This window comes from Bufo gargarizans, chromosome 4, assembly GCF_014858855.1.
Source record: "Bufo gargarizans isolate SCDJY-AF-19 chromosome 4, ASM1485885v1, whole genome shotgun sequence".
NCBI lineage: Eukaryota > Metazoa > Chordata > Amphibia > Anura > Bufonidae > Bufo > Bufo gargarizans.
In genome coordinates, this window is record NC_058083.1 from 502,384,912 (window position 1) to 502,403,009 (window position 18,098).

Below are 18,098 nucleotides of genomic sequence, written 5' to 3' on the forward strand. Positions count from 1 at the left end.
GGATGACAGCCGTATGCCATCCGTTTTTTTTTGTTTTGCGGATCCATTGTAATAAGGCCTATAAAGAATAGGACATGTTCTATTTATTTTTTTGCGGGGCTACGAAACAGACAGACATACTGATGCGGACAGCACACGCTGTGCTGTCCGCATTTTTTGTGGACCCATTGAAATTAATTGGTACGCATCCTATCCGCAAAAAAAAAAACGGACACGAAAACAAACGTTCGTGTGCATGTAGCATAAAGGGAGAAAAGGTTCAGCCGCTCCCTGATTGATGTCCTATGGGCTATGGCAGTCTAACACCCAACCACTGATCTCCCTGCAGCAGCCGGCAGAACCAAGGGGCCCATGGAGCGTCTGAAGGCCGTCTCCCCACCAAAAGGAGGAACAGTCATTAAAGGGAAACTGCCAGGCAGCGTATTACATATAGAGCAGGAGGAGCTGAGAGGATAAAGACGTGCAGGAAAAGATTCTTGTAATTGATTCATTCAATCCTTTGCTCTATGTTTAGTAGTCAAGACTGGAAAAATGTTGCCTGGTCTGAAGGGTCTCGATTTCTGTGGAGACATTCAAATGGTAAAGTCCGAATTTGGCGTAAACAGAATGAGAACATGTATCCATCATGCCTTGTTACCACTGCGCAGGCTGGTGGTGGTGGTGTAATGGTGTGGGGGGTGTTTTCTGGGCACACTTTAGGCCCCTTAGTGCCAATTGGCCATCGTTTAAATGCCACGGGCTACCTGAGCATTGTTTCTGACCATGTCCATCCCTTCATGACCACCATGTACCCATCCTCTGATGGCTACTTCCAGCAGGATAATGCACCATGTCACAAAGCTCGAATCATTTCAAATTGGTTTCTTGAACATGACAATGAGTTCACTGTACTAAAATGGCCCCCACAGTCACCAGATCTCAACCCAATAGAGCATCTTTGGGATGTGGTGGAACGGGAGCTTCGTGCCCTGGATGTGCATCCCTCAAATCTCCATCAACTGCAAGATGCTATCCTATCAATATGGGCCAACATTTCTAAAGAATGCTATCAGCACCTTGTTGAATCAATGCCACGTAGAATTAAGGCAGTTCTGAAGGCAAAAGGGGGTCCAACACCGTATTAGTATGGTGTTCCTAATAATTCTTTAGGCGAGTGTATATTCCCAAATACCTTTCATGAGTTATAATGGCTAGTTTTGTCTAGGGAGCCATCATTAGGAGAAACAAAATGGCCGCTGTCCTATTAGTACACACAAAACTTGTCCTAATCACCCAGGAGGACAAGTTACTTCACAACACTGAGCTAAAGAGCTGCCTCATCCTCCTCTCTGCTTGTCAGGGATTATGATCCTGAATACAGGTGAATCTCTGTGGGAATGGAGATGAGGAGACATGAGAGGATTGTGGGGTTTGGCTAATAAGCAGCAGCAGCAGTATGCAGTCTCCATTACCACAGCCTGTCCATCCTCTCTGTACTAAATTCCCCAGAGATTCGGCTAAAGTTCTTATCAGCTGTATTACCAGTAGGGCAGAGAGGAGGATGAGGCAGCTCTTTAGCTCAGTGTTGTGACTGTTTTATATGTACTAATAGGATGGCGGCTATTTTGTTTCCCCTGATAATTGCTCCCCAGACAAAATGAGCCGTTATAACTAATGAAAGGTATTTGGGAATATATTTATTATGAAGTAATTTTTAAGTATTTTCATAATTCCCGGAGAACCCCTTTAAGGACATCTTTTTAAAGCTACCATACTGATTTTCAGGAGAAATGCTCTTACCTTACTTGCAATGAATGGAGGTACTCTACACGTCAGCATGTAGGGAGAAATACTCCTTGGACAAGAAGACGGGGCGGACAGGTTTACAGCATTTCTTTGGTATACAGTACAAGGGAAAAGAGAAAAAAAGCCATAAAAGTGAAGTACGATCCGCTGCTAGCGCTAGCACAAAAGCATCTAAGGAATGGAACAAAGGGCATCAAACCCTCACATTTACATTCTTATTCCTCACGTCGCTCCAGAGGCCTCATGCTATAGAGTGCTACTATATGAAATGTGCCAGAGGATGAAGAGCAGCGACAGGTCCTAACCCGTCCATTATAGAGTGCAATAGGAGGGTTACGGTCATGCGACAGAAAATCTGCAACAGGACTGCACACCGTGAAAATAAAATAAAACGTATACTTCTTTCAACCACCCTCCTGAGGTTCTCGCGGATCTTTACTTCCTGTTGACCCCGGACACAGGAGGAAATGGCTGGGATTGCCAATAATGGATGAGACTGTCACGGCTGCATTCACGGTCATTTCCTGGTGTGTCAGGACATCAGCAAAAAGAGCAGCGGGGACCTCTACACCGGCAGGGACGGGTGGAGTAAATTTTTATTTATTTATTTTACCCCCGCCTTCCTGGAATTTTCCAGTCCTGGCCTAAAAAAAAAAAAAAAAAAAAATCACCTATCACTTTATTGCCACAGGAGACCAGCCCTAAGGACCCTTGTTTCGTTAAAGGTCCTACCAGCCCAGAATATTCTCTGTCATCCTCTGTTGTCCACCCCCTCCGCACCAGCCCTTTGAAGAGAAGCATACTTCATCGCTTGGTTCTAGTCTGTCTTGAGCGCCCTCATTCATATTTTTTGGCACGCATAGGGGTCACGTGCGCTGCTACAGCTAATGACTGGTGTGAGCAGTGATATGTCGCTTGGGAACATGTTGCCACTGACACCAGTCCTTGGCCGCAGTGGCGTACGTGACCCCGTCTGTTCCAGAAGTTTACACGTGGGAACCAAAGCGCAGTAAAGACAACCGGGTGGAAAAAAAGCCAGCACCTTTAAACAATATATAATAAAGTGCAGGTGCATGCTACCATGGCTGACATGCAAATGCAAACAGTATATGCAGCAGCACCCTGGAAACATGGATTACTCAGAGTGGCATTACTGCTATTCTTACAATATATGAAAATTCTAAGCTCTTTGTGCACATTTTTGTGTCGTGCCCATCTACTAACGGCAAGGTGGCTTCTACAGATAAGAACCTACACTATTAGACAAAGGGCAGCGTAGGATCCAGCTATAGTATACTCTATTTAAAATCCTTGGGCAGACGGGCAGCAGTGTGCAGCCCAAACTGAGGAAAACATGTACAACGCACGGAATAATTAGACCAGAACCGCCAAACAATATATAATAAAAAGCTGGTGCACAGCCAGGGACTGACTGGCAGGAAGCAAGGTCTGGCAGTGAGGGGGCAGTATTAAAAATAAAAATAAAATCAAGGATATCCTGGACAACACCTTGAAGATGTATAATGTGCCCTATAACCCAATAGACACATCCAGCCTCTTAAAGCAGACTGATCGCTCCGTATACAAGTACACGGTGACATGACACCTCTCGTATGGAAAACTAATCATAACGATCAAGATGGATGAACACTTTATAGTGCAAAGTTTACTTTCCTGGAGAAAAAAAAATTAATAAAAAAACAAATCCCACTATAACGGACCGGTGAGTGTTACTCCCAGGACATCTCGCCTATGCTAGCAATGTGTCACACTAAACAAAGACTGACAGCTTTTGCATTTAATCTGTTGATAAATGGGGTGTAAAGCTGGTGTGTGGCACACCGTGTCCTCCAGACCCTCTCCCCACTAATGCACTGGCAGCACTAGCCAAGGACAGCATGTCCAGCCTTGCAGACAGCTACAAAGTGCTAATGGCCGTCTTTAAAGGGCAACTTCAGCTTTAAATAAACAGTGCCCCACGTGACGGCCTCGCAGGGCCTTAACCCCACAGTGGTAATTGCCTTTCGTACGTGCAGCAATCCTTGCAGGAGATCACAATAAAACCAATAGTAGTACATGGAGAGGCTCGCCCAGGGGCGACACTGAACAAACAGAGCTGGCGTGCATCTGCGCCTTGTCTGGCCGTCTGAGTTATGGGGCACAATCAAAGGACATTATTACAGCAAAAGGAAGCGGGGGAGGTTGGTGCTGTAAACAGGGAGCTGATCTGAGGTAGTCACGGAGGAGCTAGTTTGAGATCAATCATGGTTTCAATAGTCTCAGGTATTACGCAATGAATACTTTCATAATTGCATGTAACAAAAAATTCTATGAAATGTATCTGAATAGCGCCACCTGCTGTTTGTTCCTTTCCTTTTCAGTCTAACTAACGTCGATGAGGCGGACGCACGTGCTCAGTGCAATCCAACTCCCACCAGCTTTATCTACTGTTAGAACCAGGGAGAGAGCTGCTGCAGCAGGAACCCCCCCCCCCCCTTCCCTTTCTGAACTGTGATAGGGAGAGAGCTGCAGCAGGAACCCCCCATCCCCCCTTTCTGAACTGTGATAGGGAGAGAGCTGCAGCAGGTCAACCCCCACCCCCCAACTGTGAGAAGGAGAGAGCTGCAGCAGGTTAACCCGGCCCCCCTCCTAACTGTGAGAGGGAGAGAGCTACAGCAGGTCAACCCACCCCCCCGAACTGTGAGAGGGAGAGAGCTTCAGCAGGAAAGGCGGTCACGTAGGTGATGCCCACCACCGGCTACGTGACTCAGCATACTGGAGGCCAGCTCCTCCGACACCCCAGGCGTGAGACGCAATGAACTATTACCACAGGCATGTCGCACAGAGTAGGCAAATTAGCAAATACCACCTCGACATCCCGAATCCAGTGTAAAATCTCTCCGATCATGGCTCTCCGCATCCAGCCGTATAGTGATAGTGTTACATTTGGCACCGGCGGACAACTGTGATGAAAGCCAATATCTTTAGGCAAGTATCACAGCTAGTATTTTACTCTCCAAAGATAAGCTCTTTTGCACTCAAAAACCTAGCAAAAAATAAAAATAATAAAATTCACAGGTACAGAAATAAAAAGGTCTACGTAACACAGCCAGGGAGGGAATAGCAAAAAATAAAAAGGCAAAACCCTGACTCAGGAGTAGTGTACGAGCTTCAGCCAGAAAGGATTACCTCTGGAAAGCCTAGCGAGCGCTGCCAGACGAAAGGTAAAGAATTTTGATGATGTGGTAGGCATTTTCTTTACGCGTTACAATGCAGAAAATAGCCGAATTGTGGAACCGATGGGGGCAAAAGGTCTGTGGACAAGATCTGTAGTAACAATGGATGCATTCGACGGAGAGGACACTTACCACGGCCATGGATATACCCTAAGCAGTGGTGGATTTTCACTGATGATGTTTAATAGCACGTGGACCAAAGCCCTTTGCAAACATTTCAGTTTTACAATAATGTATTAAAAGCAAGAGCGGCCATTGGCCAAGGAGTAGTCACCTGCGGAATGGAGTAAACAGTAATTAGAGGTCCCTGTTTGCAGTACATACACGCAGTCCATGGCTCTGGGAACATGACGTCTTGCTACATATGATGAAGCCGTTAGACGAGGTAGCTCCCGAAGAAAGACTGCGGCATGCAGAGGCAATGTACTGTACAGCCGATCCGGTAAATACTCTAAAACTCATTTCAACCCCGTAAGTCACATTAAAATTGGAAAACCCCTCTCGAAAATATATTTTTTATATATATTTTAACACTGGGGGGGGGGGGGGGAGAACAGACATCTGTTCATTCAGTTCAGCCCGTTATCCTGCAGAGTTGATCCAGAGGAAAGCAAAAAAAAAAAAAAAATGGGGGGTAAAAGCCAATTTTACTCATTTTAGGGAGAAAAAAAATCCTGACTCCGATCAGAATAACTCCCTGGATCAATGACCCCTCTCTAGAAGCTATAGCCTGTAATATTATTACACTCCAGAAATACTCTTTTAATGACTCCACCATCACCACCTCCTCGGGCAGAGAGTTCCATAGTCTCACTGCTCTTTTCTCTAGTACATTTTTAAAATTATGTCTAAAGTAAATGTAGTTGGCGCATTCGGGTGACTGACGTGCATTTGAAACCCTTAGGCCTCATGCACACGACAGTATTTTTTCACGGTCTGCAAAAACGGGGCCCGTTTTTTCGTCCGTGGGTCTTCCTTGATTTTTGGAGGATCCACGGACATGAAAAAAAATGTCGTTTTGGTGTCCGCCTGGCCGTGCGTAGTCAAACGGATCCGTCCTGAATTACAATGCAAGTCAATGGGGACGGATCCGTTTGACGTTGACACAATATGGTGCAATTTCAAACGGATCCGTCCCCATTGACTTTCAATGTAAAGTCAGGAGTCCCTTTTATACCATCGGATCGGAGTTTTCTCCAATCCGATGGTATATTTTAACTTGAAGCATCCCCATCACCATGGGAACGCCTCAATGTTAGAATATACTGTCGGATATGAGTTAGATCGTGAAAACTCATTTCCGACAGTATATTCTAAAACAGGCGTTCCCATGGTGATGGGGACGCTTCTAGTTAGAATATACTACAAACTGTGTACATGACTGCCCCCTGCTGCCTGGCAGCACCCGATCTCTTACAGGGGGCCGTGATCAGCACAATTAACCACTCAGGTGCCGCACCTGAAGGGGTTAATTGTACTATCATATCCCCCTGTAAGAGATCAGGGCTGCCAGGCAGCAGGGGGCAGACCCGCCCCCTCCCCAGTTTGAATATCATTGGTGGCCAGTGCGGGCCCCCCCCCCCTCCCTCCCTTGTAATAATTCGTTGGTGGCACAGTGTGCGCCCCCCATCGGCCCCTCCCCCCCCTCTATTGTAATAATTTGTTGGTGGCACAGTGTGCCCCCCCATCGGCCCCCCCTCCCTCTATAGCATTAGCAACATTGGTGGCAGTGTGCGGCCTCCCATCTCCCCCCCCCCCCCTCTATAGCATTAGCAACATTGGTGGCAGTGTGCGGCCTCCCATCTCCCCCCCCCCCCCCGATCATTGGTGGCAGCGGAGTTCCGATCGGAGTCCCAGTTTAATCGCTGGGGCTCCGATCGGTAACCATGGCAACCAGGACGCTACTGCAGCCCTGGTTGCCATGGTTACTTAGCAATAGTACAATAGTAAAAGATTCATACTTACCTGGGAGCTGCGATGTCTGTGTCCGGCTGGGAGCTCCTCCTACTGGTAAGTGACAGTTCATTTAGCAATGCGCCGCACAGACCTGTCACTTACCAGTAGGTGGAGCTCCCGGCCGGACACGAACATCGCAGCAGCCAGCAGGTAAGTATGAATCTTCTACTATTGTACTATTGCTAAGTAACCATGGCAACCAGGACTGCAGTAGCGTCCTGGTTGCCATGGTTACCGATCGGAGCCCCAGCGATTAAACTGGGACTCCGATCGGAACTCCGCTGCCACCAATGATCGGGGGGGAGATGGGAGGCCGCACACTGGCCACCAATGTTGTTAATGCTATGGGGGGGGGGCGCACACTGTGCCACCAATGTTGTTAATGCTATAGAGGGGGGGGGGGGGGGGCGATGGGGGGCTTTCTAACAAAGCTCGAACAAGCCCTGTACCTCACATGGATCCAGAGATCTCCCCATTCATTGCTCTGCTAGATTTATAGCAAACGGTCAGCTAAGTGGGCGTGAACCCTCAGGGGGTGTGTCCATTTAACTGCAGCTGGTGGCAGTTGAAGGATGGAACTGAGCATGTGCTTCCATCTGCGTGAGCCGGACAGAGAAATCAGAAAAAAAGCAAACAGCAGGTGGCGCTATACAAACAGATTTCAGTGAATAGATCAATGGCTATATTAATTGTTATTTTAATTACATGCAATTACATGACAATTCAGATCCAGGTGCTGGCTTGAAAAATGCTGACTATTTTTCGTGAGGCAACCCCTATAAGGACCAGTAATATTTTCCCCCTTTGTGTGCCAGTGCTCAGAACTATTTTTTCTTCAGTTTAGCTATATAAGACCTTGAATTCTGAGAGACAAGGGTACTGACCCAGAGAATAAAGTTATGATGCCAAATATAGTTTATTACGTTATAATACTTAAAGGATAACGTTATAAACTGCACTGCCCCCCATGCTGCATATACTTACCTGGGTCCCGGCTCGCCGATGAAAACATCCGGTGTCCAGACCTAATCCATCTTGCTCGTGTGAAAGGGGCCTAAGGCTGCTTTAACCATTCATATCTCAGGCTGTATAGCAGCTAGAGGTGTATGGCTGGTCTTGTTTAAAAGCTGACAATCTAAGCTTTAAAACAGTGATGTTAACCCTGTGGCCCTTGAGTTGTTGCAAAACTACAACTTCCATCATGACCAGACAGCCTACAGCTATAAGGGCATCCTGGGAGTTGTAGGTTTGTAACAGCTAGAGGGCCGCAAGTTAGAAACGGGGTTGGGATTGAAAACTGCTGAAACACGATTTCACATTCGGCTGCCATCATTACCAACTAGGTATGAGTGCACCTGAACCTCACTGGGTTCAGGTACTGAAGGAATTCCATTATGGATTCCGTTATAACGGAATCTAACGGAATTCATGACCGAATGTAAAACGGAAGCCTTTAAGAGACATTCTGTTTTGATCAGTCATAATAGAAGTCTATGGGCAGCATAATGGAAACGTCTGGTTTCCACTATGCAGGTTTTTGTTTTAAGCCACACAGTACATTCAGTTTGGCCATACACTTCTATTGTGACGGATCAAAATGGAATGCTCTTAAAAGGCAATCCGTTTTGTATTCAGTCACGAACTCTGTTCGATTCAGTTATACCCGAATCCATAACTGAATTCCTTTAGTATCCGAACACCGAACCTGAAAAAGGTTGGGTTCACTCATCCCTAACCCCATTTCTAAGGGCTATATCTCTCGATGGAGAGGAGGTAATTCTGCCATAACTTGCTGTTACTAGAATACCACTTTAACCTGACCTCAAAAAGTATTTAGAGACTATTTACAGTATCGACCACCTCTGCAGCCTTGCATTGTTTTGACAGCAAGCAGAGATCTTGAAAACCTGAGGAACTGATACAGTAACTACATTACAATATTGCTTAACGTATCATAAGTTAAATTTTTTTTATTGAACACGTAATACCCCTTTAAGAGACGTTCGGTCTGATACTTGACCGATGTTTGACCTACAAGTAAGGGATGAAGTGTTCCCCTTTATCACACTCTCACAGTTATAGAGTTTCAAAGGTTGATTTGAATTTGCGATGGAATATTCAGAGTCCAGCCCCAAAGTGTCCTGCCAGCAGCAGGAGTCTCCTTATTGCTGGCCTCCCCCCGTGATAGCCTGGTGCTCCTCCAAACCGTTTCCTCCAGTTACTTTTCTCTAATTTCAGCCCAAAACACACAGAAAATTACCAACACTTCATCTGCGAACGTCCAGACCAAGAAATCAAGACGTGGCTTGTCAATAGAAAGCTGTAGGCTTGTGCAGATATTTCAGTAATGATCCACTGCAACGACTGCGAGACACTAAATACAAGAGACTGAGAGTCAATCACCGACCACTTCAGAAGAATTCACCACCGCAAGAAAGGACAGCGATGCCAGGCTGGGTTCCTCTATACACACCCATCAGTTTCCCTCCGCTGTAGCGCAGGAATGCAGATGGGACACCGATGGCAGAACCGATCCCATGGGATCACTTCTGACATTTGATGCTGGACCTAAAAAACAAAAACATTGCACAGTTTTTTTGTAAGGTGCCTTCAGGCTAAGGTTGCTCTGGCCGGACACAATTCATATCCACTGTATGGACAAAATTACTGGGACGCCCCTCTTTCACACATCAGTGAATCACAGTCGTGTGCCGTCTGTGGTCTCCGTGGACACCACACATTTATTGACTTTAATGTGTGTGGTTTTCTACTGACCGTTGCGACACCACAAAATCATGCCCTATTTTTGTCCAACACAGATGCCATCCCCGTGTTTGGTCAGTGCCAGTGATTTTCACAGATCCTTGCTAGGAGATGCTCTGGAAATTAATTTTCAACCTAGCAGTGTCCGTGGAACACAGATGACAGACGGAGGTAAAAAAAACAAAAAAAAAAACAAAACGGACCAAACAAGGATTCTTCACAGACCAAACGCTGACCATTCATACGACAATCCACCAGGAAAACCAGTGTATAATACGCACTGTGTGCACATGCCCTAAGGGTGGATCTACATGCAGCAGATTTGCTGGAGGCATTTCGGAAACTGATCAGCTCCCTAAATGTGAATCTGGTAGTTTCGTCAGGAGTCAAAATGAGCTAATAGATTCGTCTCATCAACCAGATCTGTGAGGAACGGCCCACCCTGCCTCCAGATTGACAGGGCGGACTTCTTACCAAGCCCTGATGACATCACGCTTGTGCTGCTGCTCCAAGTTGCGGCGCAAGCGCCGAGGCTCTACTTCCACTGCCAGAGCGGCACCTGTGCATGCGTCACTACGCTTCAGACTAGTAGCGCATGCATAGTTGCTGCTCAGGAAGCAGAAGCAGGCACGATGCCGACAAAGCTGGGTGAAATGTCCCGCCCTGTCAATCAGGTGGCAGGAGGAGATACTTTGGCTGATGAGATTACTCAGTTCACTTATCCCTAGTCGGGACACTTGCCGCATGTGAATATACCCTTACAGTACAGCCATAGGGGACGATCCCCACAGCAGGATTTCTGCTGCAGATTGTGACGCGTTTCCACAGAACAAGTTCTGCAGTGAATATCCACAGCAGAAACTGACAAGCTGCCGAAATTTAATCCGCGCCGCATGTCAATTTACGCTTTTTTTGCAGTGCGCAGACTAGATTTGTTATTTGCTGCTGCTGTAAAATCCTAGTTGCAGCTCAGACCCATTAAAGTCAAGTTATACCAAGAGCTTCCACTATACGATGTATGGCGCTGTGCTTGGAAAGATGCTGGGAGCCCGCGGAGTTCACCAGAGCACAGCCGATCGGCGGCGGTGCTGGGACTCGGATAATGATGACTAATTGCTATGAGTGTAGACTTTGGGGGGGGATTGTGAAGGACCAGGCATGATGACCCTTTCAGTGCCTGGTCCTGTCAATCAAAGTGCAGAGAGCTGAGCCTCTAGGTGTAACAGCAACGCCCCCGTTGCTCCTAGAGGCTAATTTGCATACATGAAAACATCATTTTTCTCAGCAATGCGGACACATATGAACCTGGGACCAACACAGATGCCTTCAGCTGCCAAGCGCACGTGTAACGGCTCAGCCAGTGTCATAGGGACAAAACTGCTGACAGGTGCCCTTTAACCGCTACAGGACCGCCGTACACAGGATTGCGTCCTGCCGGCGGCCCTGCTCTTCTGGGTGGACGCATATACGCGTCCTCCCGCGATACCCGAGATTTCCTGTGAACGCGCGCACACAGGCGCTCGCAGGAACAGAAGGTAAGCAAGTGGATCTCCAGCCTGCCAGCAGCGATCGCTCGCTGGCAGGCTGGAGATGTGATTTTTTTAACCCCTAACAGGTATATTAGACGCTGTTTCGATAACAGCGTCTAATATACCTGCTGGTCCCTTTTGTTAGGATCGACCACCAGAGGACACAGGCAGCTCAGTAAAGTCGCACCAAACACCACCCCCCCCCCCCCGTCACTTATTAACCCCTTATGAACCCCTGATCACCCCATATAAACTCCCTGATCACCCCCCTGTCATTGACCACCCCCCTGTCAGGCTCCGTTCAGACGTCCGTATGATTTTTACGGATCCATGGATCGGATCCGCAAAACACATGCGGACGTCTGAATGGAGCCTTACAGGGAGGTGATCACCCATATAGACTCCCTGATCACCCCCCTGTCATTGATCACCCCCCTGTAAGGCTCCATTCAGACGTCCGCATGTGTTTTGCGGATCCGATCCATGGATCCGTAAAAATCATACGGACGTCTGAATGGAGCCTTACAGGGGGGTGATCAATGACAGGGGGGTGATCAGGGAGTCTATATGGGTGATCACCCCCCCTGTCATTGATCACCCCCCCCCCCCCCCCCCCCCCCCCCCGTCAGGCTCCATTCAGAATTTTTTTTGCCCCAAGTTAGCGGAAATATATTTTTTTGTTTGTTTTTTCTTACTAAGTCTCATATTCCACTAACTTGTGTCAAAAAATAAAATCTCACATGAACTCGCCATACCCCTCACGGAATCCAAATGCGTAACATTTTTAGACATTTATATTCCAGACTTCTTCTCACGCTTTAGGGCCCCTAAAAAGCCAGGGCAGTATAAATACCCCACATGTGACCCCATTTCGGAAAGAAGACACCCCAAGGTATTCCGTGAGGCGCATATTGAGTCCATGAAAGATTGAAATTTTTGTCCTAAGTTAGCGGAAAGTGAGACTTTGAGAAAAAAACAAAAAAAAATAAAAATAATTTCCGCTAACTTATGCAAAAAAATAAAAAATATTCTATGAACTCGCCATGCCCCTCATTGAATACCTTGGGGTGTCTTCTTTCCAAAGTGGGGTCACATGTGGGGTATTTATACTGCCCTGGCTTTTTAGGGGCCCGAAAGCGTGAGAAGAAGTCTGGGATCCAAATGTCTAAAAATGCCCTCCTAAAAGGAATTTGGGCCCCTTTGCGCATCTAGGCTGCAAAAAAGTGTGACACATCTGGTATCGCCGTACTCAGGAGAAGTTGGGGAATGTGTTTTGGGGTGTCATTTTACATATACCCATGCTGGGTGAGAAAAATATCTTGGTCAAATGCCAACTTTGTATAAAAAAATTGGAAAAGTTGTCTTTTGCCAAGATATTTCTCTCACCCAGCATGGGTATATGTAAAATGACACGCCAAAACACATTCCCCAACTTCTCCCGAGTACGGCGATACCAGATGTGTGACACTTTTTTGCAGCCAAGGTGGGCAAAGGGGCACATATTCCAAAGTGCACCTTTCGGATTTCGCAGGCCATTTTTTACACATTTTGATTGCAAAGTACTTCTTACACATATGGTCCCCTAAATTGCCAGGGCAGTATAACTACGCCACAAGTGACCCCATTTTGGAAAGAAGACACCCCAAGGTATTCCGTGAGGGGCATGGCGAGTTCCTAGAATTTTTTATTTTTTGTCGCAAGTTAGTGGAATATGAGACTTTGTAAGAAAAAAATAATTAAAATAAAAATCATCATTTTCCGCTAACTTGTGACAAAAAATAAAAAGTTCTATGAACTCACTATGCCCATCAGCGAATACCTTAGGGTGTCTACTTTCCGAAATGGGGTCATTTGTGGGGTTTTTCTACTGTCTGGGCATTGTAGAACCTCAGGAAACATGACAGGTGCTCAGAAAGTCAGAGCTGCTTCAAAAAGCGGAAATTCACATTTTTGTACCTTAGTTTGTAAACGCTATAACTTTTACCCAAACCATTTTTTTTTTTTGCCCAAACATTTTATTTTTTTTTTATCAAAGACATGCAGAACAATAAATTTAGCGAAAAATTTATATATGGATGTCGTTTTTTTGCAAAATTTTACAGCTGAAAGTGAAAAATGTCATTTTTTTGCAAAAAAATCTTTACATTTCGATTAATAACAAAAAAAGTAAAAATGTCAGCAGCAATTAAATACCACCAAATGAAAGCTCTATTAGTGAGAAGAAAAGGAGGTAAAATTCATTTGGGTGGTAAGTTGCATGACCAAGCGATAAACGGTGAAAGTAGTGTAGTGCCGAAGTGTAAAAAGTGCTCTGGTCATGAAGGGGGTTTTAGCTAGTGGGGTTGAAGTGGTTAAAAGAGTGGACTGCTTCGACGGTTAATGCTGCACAACAGTCCTCTTATAACTGTTTGTCTGAATTTTTTTTCCACATCTTTTAAAATGTTGCGCAGGCGGCTTTATGTAAATGAAGTCAACTATTTAACCATCGCGGATCACAAATACTCGAGGTATCTTATAGGCTTCTGTCTTCATCCAGTTTATGGATACAGAATGTGCATTAAGGGACTAAAATGGACTAAAGAGCTTCTGGACTTCAAAGCCGAGTTATTAAACAGCTCTATTATGAATTACGTGAATTATACGAAAAGTGGTTCCCAAGGTTTAACCAATGATGATGAAAAGAGCAGTAAAACAAAGATGGCCTCATCAAGTACAAATAATCTGAGCAAAGTCCGATACTCCTGTGAACGCTGAGGCCTTATTCACACGTCAGTGTTCGGTCAGTGATTTCCATCAGTGATTTGTGAGCCAAAACCAGGATTGGAGCCTCCAGAGACATGAGGTATAAGGGAAAGATCTGCTCCTGTTCTGTGTTTAGAGCCGCACCTGGTTTTGGCTCAAAATCCCTGATGGAAATCACTGACCGAACACTGATGTGTGAATGAGGCGTAAAGCCTAGTGCAGGGGATGGAGTGCTCAGTCTTTCACATTCTCCTCCTGTCATGCTCTGCCCCTGCACGAAAAGGGAGGAGGGGGTTTGGTCATTGATCGTTTTAGACCGGCCTTTTCTCCAGCTGGTGCAGATTTCAATCATCATTTACAGAGTTAAGGGCTCATGTGCCGCCCGTGCCATGCATTGGGGGCCGTCTGTGTGGCCGATGCTGACGGATGCAGACTTATTCAACTTTAATGGGTCCGCACTGCAAAAAATAAATAATAGAGCAGGTTCAAATGCTACAGAAGCACTCCAGCGTGCTTTCGTGACCCTCCTTTTTCAGGCCTTCACACTATCTTCCAGATGGTGGAACCACTCATGTGAATGGGACTGCCATATACTGCGGACCCGCGGTTTGCAGGCCGCAACTTGGGCATGGACCTGCTACGGGTCAAGTGCATGAGGCCTTAACCAGAGTGAGTGTACCGAAGGGCCTCGCCCACTCCACACCCCCAATACTCCCCAGAATACAGCGAGGAGGGTGTAGAAATGCCCTTTCCGCCTACATTAAAGGGAAATGGCTTCCAAAAAGTTACACATTGAGGATTTGTGACTTTTTACACCAGTTTCTTGCGCAAGAGCTTATAATAAATGACCCCAATAAATTTTGGCCAGAGGGTTCTTATAACATCATATTTGGTGTGTCCATTAATAAGTTATAAAAAAAGAGGTCTACTGTCCACAAAACCAAAATTACCATATAGGCGTATCCAGCTCACCCCCTTTGGCAGATGTTTGGGGGGGGGGGGGTAAGGTATGATCTCTTGCTCCCCATTGAAAACACGCTAGGTGTATGTGTAATCAGGAAATTCACTGTTAAACCTGGCCCAAAGCCTTGTAGGGCTAGCTCAGCTAAATGCAATGATACCTTTCACTTAGAGAGCCATCATTTAATTCTGGAGAAAAAATAAATAAAAAAACTTTTTAATCTATATGCAAATGAGGACTTAAGTGCACCTTGGGCGTGCCGAAGTCAGTCTGTGCACCATTGCTCCTCCTTGATTGACAGGGCCATGTAACCGCATATTCTGGTCAGCATGCCGTGGAGTCTCCGTAGGTCAGATCACCAGCGAGGTTTCCAAACAGCAAAATCCTCCGCGATCGGACGCCGAGTCAGCTCAATGAAGTTTCTGGTATTTTTGACTGCACTTTTGAGGATGAGAGTTTCTTTTTCTCTTTTTTTTTTTTTTTATTATAAAACACACCAAGTTTTCTCCTTTATTCTCAAGAATAAAGTTCACCAGTAAACAAAAATCGGAGACACATCTGCTTTCCTTCTAAGACTTAAAAGTCAAGAACAGGAACCATGTGTCTGAGGCGCTATGCCCCTAAAGCAAGATGTCCGCAATTATCCTGCATCGGGGAAGAGGGGCAGGATGTTAGCGGTCTTTCGAGGTGAGGAGACAGAATATTCCATCAGGCCTCATCCCCACATTCGTTTCACAGTCCTGGAAAATCAGAACAGCTCAATAGTGTGTATTTCATCCCTCGGTGGATGCTGGGCATGCTATTTCCAGGACTTCACGTGCTTCTTTAGGAATGTTACACCGACATGAAACCCTCACGCCTCATGTGCAGGAGGAATGTAGGGCATTTTAAGGGACACTGATAATATTACATATTCAATTAGGGGGGAAAAAAATAAATTACCGAAAATCAAAGATGGGTCAAGTTCCATCACGGGTTGTCAAATCTCGAAAAACCATTCTAAGTTGGGGAACGTTCACTTCTGCGGCAGCAGATAAGGCAGGCTGTCGCGGCATCTGGATCCAGCATCGCCAGATTCTACAGTTCACTGCCGTAATGGGGTCCTCCGTTTTCTGGCTTAAATGCCATGTTTCAGCTGGACAAAAACTATTACATGCAATGGTTTTTGTCTGTCCAACAGCCGGCATTTGTGCCGGATCAGGCATGCCTCAGATGTGAACATACCCTTAAAAAGAGCTGTCAAGACTCAAAAATAAAGAAAAAAATTGCCAGCGAGCCAGTGTGGAGGTCAGACCGTCCAGGGTCCAGCAGTGTGGCTCCCGTCTCTGCCAGACCAGAAGTGTGACGAGCTGAGCCGTATACATGCACATCATTTAGGCTGGCCAATCAATGGCCACAGCAGTCACTTACCTTTCCTGCACATGTTACCGCCGAGACCACCGATTGGCTGGCAGAGGAGACGACATGCATGAATACAGCACGTCACAAATTCCAATCTGGAGCCACAGCGCTGGAACCGGGACGGCCACTACATATGAAAGGCTGGACAACACCTTTAAAGCAGTTGTCCTTAATTACAAAAGAGGGTCTGCCTTTTTCTTCCTTGCGAACGGAGCTTAGGGCTCTTTCACACTTGCGTTCATTTCTTCCGGCATAGAGTTCCGTCGTCGGGGCTCTATGCCGGAAGAATCCTGAATGGAGAGAAATCCGTTCAGGATGTCTTCAGTTCCCGGACCGGAACATTTTTTGGCCGGAGAAAATACCGCAGCATGCTGCGCTTTTTGCTCCGGCCAAAAATCCAGAACACTTGCCGCAAGGCCTGATCCGGCATTAATGCCCATTGAAAGGCATTAATCCGGATCCGGCCTTAAGCTAAACGTCGTTTCGCCGCATTACTGGATCCGACGTTTAGCTTTTTCTGAATGGTTACCATGGCTGCCAAGACGCTAAAGTCCTGGCAGCCATGGTAAAGTGTAGTGGGGATCGGGGGAGCAGTATACTTACCGTCCGTGCGGCTCCCGGGGCGCTTCAGAGTGACGTCAGGGGGCCCCACGCGCATGGATGACGTGAACACATGGCACGTCATTCATGCGCATGGGGCGCTCCGACGTCATTCTGGAGCGCCCCGGGAGCCGCACAGACTAAGTATACCGCTCCCCACTACTACTATGGCAACCAGGACTTTAATAGCGTCCTGGTGCCATAGTAACACTGAACGCATTTTGAAGACGGATCAGTCTTCAAATGCTTTCAGTTCACTTGCGGTGTTACGGATCCGGCGGGCACTTCCGGTAAATGGAGTACACGCCGGATCCGGACAACGCAAGTGTGAAAGAGGCCTTAGCTGCAAACCTAGGCAAAACTTGTGGACTAGGGGGGCGCTCTGTATGGTAAGAAAACAGCAGACCCGTTTTCTCTAATCCTACTTGGCAGCTGAGGGCATCTGTGTTGGTCCCATGTTCATATGTGTCCGCATTGCTGAGAGAAAATTTTGTTTTAATATATGCAAATGAGCCTCTAGGAGCAATGGGGGCATTGCCATTACACCTAGAGGCTCTGCAACTGCAGTATAGCGCAAGGTCTGTTATAAGCCGGTGACGTACCAGGCTTCACATTAGTATGCTGGGCAGAGATTTCCGCCTAGCAGGGAGCACAGTGAAGTCTCCGGCACAAATGGGCAGAGCATAGCCCTTTTCTGGGCGGTTTTAGAGGTGGATATCAAAAGTTTGTGCCGCTGATGTCACCGGGCTCCCTACATAATAAATGTGAAGCCCAGTACGTCACATGGTCACAACAAACAGACCTCGCGCTGCACTATGCGGCGCAAAGCAAGGGGAGAGTCAGAGCAAGGAAATGGTCCGATGCTCTACTCGTACAAGGAAAAGGAGTGAAGGGGAGCCTGAACCCAGACAACCTATTTAATTGACAGGACCAGGCAGTGAAAAAGTCATCAAGCCTGGGCCAAAGTGCAGAGGGTGCATCAGTTGCACAGAGAGCAGAGCCTCTAGGTGTAATGGTAACGCCCCTGTTGCTCCTAAAGGCTCATTTGCATATATAAAAAAATATTTCTTCTCAGCAACGCGGGCACATATGAACATGGGACCAACACAGATGTCTTCAGCTGCC

The 18,098-nt window shown here is 46.6% G+C and overlaps 1 protein-coding gene across 2 annotated transcripts in view; it reads right to left on the reverse strand.

Moving 5' to 3' along the window:
* Window positions 1-18,098, reverse strand: part of EML4 (EMAP like 4) — a 189,879-nt gene that overhangs the window by 144,663 nt on the left and 27,118 nt on the right. The window lies entirely within an intron of this gene.